Genomic DNA, 4,269 nt, shown 5'->3' with positions numbered 1-4,269 from the left:
AAAGAAAACAGTCAGAGGGAACAGAAAGAGACTGAGGAAACAACACCTTTTATGATAAATGATGATCCATTGCCTGCAGTATTATAGATAGATAATTGTGACGGGAAATAAAACTAAAGGTATTTATGAAGAAAAGAGTTTATAAGTAGGAAGGAACAAAAAAGAAAGTGAAGAAAGAAAGAGATTGATGAATTTGGAAAGAGTTATTTTTGGCAGTTTGGTTGTTATATTATGTACGAAAATTATGGACAACGTCCCAAGGTTATGGAAGCACATAAACACAAAGATGTGATTATCATTACAGCTCACAGGAAATTATTAAATATAGGAGTATTGATTTGGCTATTTCAGAAAGGAATATCTGTCCAACTTCTATTAATTAGTCTAAATGATTTTTTTTTTTTCAGTTTGTTGGTGTATCCTCTTAATTAAATAATTAGTAATGGGCAGCACAACATAGTATGGTGCTCGGCCTGCACTTTCCCTCACTTCATAATCGAATTTTATGCATTGGTTTGTCAACAACGATTGAGATGGTTAACATTGAAATAACATATAATTTAGATAAACAACTAATTAACAACATCAGAACTAATCATATAATTTAGATAAACAACTAATTAACAACATCAGAACTAATCAATCTTTAAAGTCAAATTAGCTGCTATTAAATTATTTTTGTCTGAAAATGAAACTTTAGAATTAAAAAAATAAAAATAAAAACTAAAAAGTCACACCAATGTACAGATGGTAGCCAAGAAAGGGGGCACTATAATTAACTAACGAAAGTGATCGCACCTCTTCTACAAATCCTTTTTTTGGGAGGCAATGGTGGTGTGCGTGGTAACTTGTACGTACCTCAATTATTTTATCGGGTGTTTATTATTTCTCACCAAATAGATACTAAATATTTCTTGCCTCCAAAATTTAGGCAAATGATAAAAAGTCGCCTAGTATTTCTTGTTTTTGTTGAGATTTGACTTCTCTAGCAACTTCTTGTCATCGGGTAATGAGAAGATGAAAGGGCCGTGAAAGAGGGTGCCTACATAGCCGATTTTGGGACCCCTATTTAAGGTATAACATATGTTTACAAACTTTGTAAGTTTTTCCAAGATCAAAAATCAACGCCATCGTGTAAAAATCACATATTTAGTGATAAATTCGCCTAAAGTTTGGCATATTGCTTGTGCAAGCAAATTTTAAATTATTTTGTTTGAGATTTAGACATTAGTGGCTGAAGTTTGGCCTGCCTAAAGTCAAACTTTAGACATCTATTCACGAACTTAAGGCATATATGAATCACGAGGTTGATGCTAAAAACTTAAAAAGACTACAATCCAATTGCCATTTACTCATTAATGCACAAGTTTATTATTCTACAAGAAGTCCCAAAAACAAAATTACCAACTTACCACCTTATACAGTACTCAACTCACAAAGATTGGTCAAATTTGAACCATCCATGTTGAGCTACTGGACTTCAAATGCTCCTGGCAGTTGCAGAATATCATCAACAAAATTAGCATTCGTGGAAAAAAGAATTAGCATTCAATTGTAGTTAAGGGTGTCAAGTGGGCGGGCCGCCCCCGAAACCCGGCCCACCGGCGGCCTGCCTGCCCAAAACCCACTAAGAGGGTGTAAGGTCGGGCTAGGTGGGTTTTATTAGGGGCCGGGGCGACACAGGTAAACACCGCCCACCAAAGAGTATTCCGGTGATGGCTCACTGGCACCAATGCCCCGCCCACTTCAAAAAAAAAAAAAACAAGATAACTACTACATTTATTACTAATAATAAGTATTTTAAAAACATTGTATCCCAATAAATTAGGAGTCTCTTTACTTACACTTTAGTTTTCTTTAAAATTGTATTTTAAAAAAGCTAGACAATCTTATTTTCTCAACAAATATACCTTTGATACATTTTCAGTATATAGTATATATTAGATTGTGATAGTACTTATCTCAACAAATATACTTTGATAAATCATTCAGTTTAATTTCATGTCTTTTCACAAGTGTTCACGCAACACACCTATTCCCCCTCCACCCTCCACCCCCCTAATAGGGCTAACACCGACGCTCCGGACTTGTGGAGATATATGTCACCACAATGTTGACATTTAACATGTTCCTCATTTACTCGCTCAAATGCATCCACACCGCACTTGTTGATCTTCGAACTCGATGAGAAGGTGGAGGTGAAGTAATGTAGACTAGTTGAATAACAAATTTAGATAAAGAGAGAATTGTGTGAAGAATTGTGTGAAGAATGGAGGGGTATTTATAGTTTGAAAATATGACCAAAGTGAAGTTATTCATAAATTTAGTGGTTCAAATAAAATTAGCAACGACTAGTTTTTTAAATTTACAAAATTTAGCTTTTTGAATTTGACGACGACTAAACTTTTTTTTTTAATTTAGCAATTTTATCATTAGATGTAAATGTTAATTTTATTATTATTAGTAAATGTAAATGTCTATTTTTGTGTTAGAACTTTAAAAAAAAAAAAAAAAAAAACCACTAACTATAATTCCGCCGGCCGCCTAAAGAAGGCCCGAGGTGTAGCCCCTATCTCGGGGTGGGGTCGGTCGACACCCTTTTCCCTCTCCAAGCCCGCCCCGCTAACTCGGCCGCCCGCCGGCCCTCAGGCCCACGTTTAAATGGCCCGGCTCGGCCCACTTGACACCCTTAATTGTAGTTGCCTTAATCTAGAAACAAGGATGGCATTATTCTTGCTTAAGATCTTCCATATTGGTTAAGATCGATATCATATGAGCAACTAAGAACAAGGAGGAGGAGGAGGAGAAGAAGAAGCGAGCTAGTCTTGTCTAAAGTTTATCAATACGGAGTACAAGTTAAATATTTTGGAAAAACTAATAATTTCTTAAATAACATGGTCAAAACTGACTACCAAGTGAAATTAACACAAGGAAGATTGTACGACTATACTCGATTATAACTATAAATTATGGTACCTATAAAATCGGCTGAAGTGAACAGACACCCCCGAAGTTGTAGTCATATTTGCTTGAACGTCAGTCATATGTAACCTCAAAAGTTAGGCTTCTCTACATGTCTGAAGTTATTTCGAAGTGGATAAATGTGCAAAAAAAAAAAAAAATTAAAAAAGAGGGTACAGATTAAATAGTAGTGTCCAAATAAGATATCCCGTGAATCTTTCACCCTGAAATCAAAGAAAGGGTGTCGCATTAGTAAAAAGACTCTTACTAAGCATTTTGTGTTTAAAAAGGGGGAAATAACCCATATGTACGGGCCACACATCTAGTTTGCAGTCGATGTAGTCCACTATCCCATCGATGTATAGATAATGTATATTTTCTGTATAACTATATATAAACATTACATATACTCTGTATATATAATGTGTATGCTTTGTATAATCATGTATAAATACAGGAAACCAACTCAAATTGTAGCAGAATATCATTAGTTTATGGATAATCTATCTGTGATGTATAACTATAAGATCCATCATTTCGATCCAATTGTACATTTTAACACAACAATCTTCATTTGAATAAAATAAAAAAAGAACTTAAAGCCACTATTTTTTGAGTGTTCGAATCCTTATTCATATTTTAGATCTAGAAAATTCATTACAATATGAATTGGTAACTTGAATTTGAGATGACTTGCTATTTTACGACCTAATTTTGTAGTGATTACTGCATTTAAATGGACATAATCTAGATGAAAAGGGAATAAGACAAAACTCGAAACTCCATTGTTGGCGCCTATAAGTTCTTTGAGTTTTAAAAGCGAATTTGAAATTAATTGGATGAGGATCGAGTGGGTGTCGTATGATTGTTGAAAATAATATTATGAGTCAAAATATGAAGTTTCGAGTAGATTGGGAATGATTTGAAGTGAACTAAAGAGGGATACTGAATGGCTATTGGGCTAAACATGTGATAAACTAATAGTTAGGTCAAATCTAGTAAACAAGATGACCGAATGGCTACTGGGCTTAATTATCCCTTTGGAATTTTTACTTGGTGTAGCTTTTTCTAAGAGGTAATTATTGATAATAACTACCTTTTAATTTATTTATATTTAGTAGCTACGATAATTTTGTAAATTCTTTGTTATACCCGTTTTTAAGGGTTAAACTATAAGACAACATATTAGAGATTCCTATTTTGGTTTATTTTTAGGAGCCACTTTAATTAATTTTAAGGTGAATTAGGTACCTAATTTATTAACTAAGGTAAAACCTAACTATACCTCGGTTAATGGTCCCTGCTTAA

The sequence above is a fragment of the Lycium ferocissimum genome, chromosome 12 (assembly GCF_029784015.1).
Source record: "Lycium ferocissimum isolate CSIRO_LF1 chromosome 12, AGI_CSIRO_Lferr_CH_V1, whole genome shotgun sequence".
In the NCBI taxonomy this organism is placed as follows: domain Eukaryota; kingdom Viridiplantae; phylum Streptophyta; class Magnoliopsida; order Solanales; family Solanaceae; genus Lycium; species Lycium ferocissimum.
Note: the sequence above shows the minus strand (reverse complement) of the source record.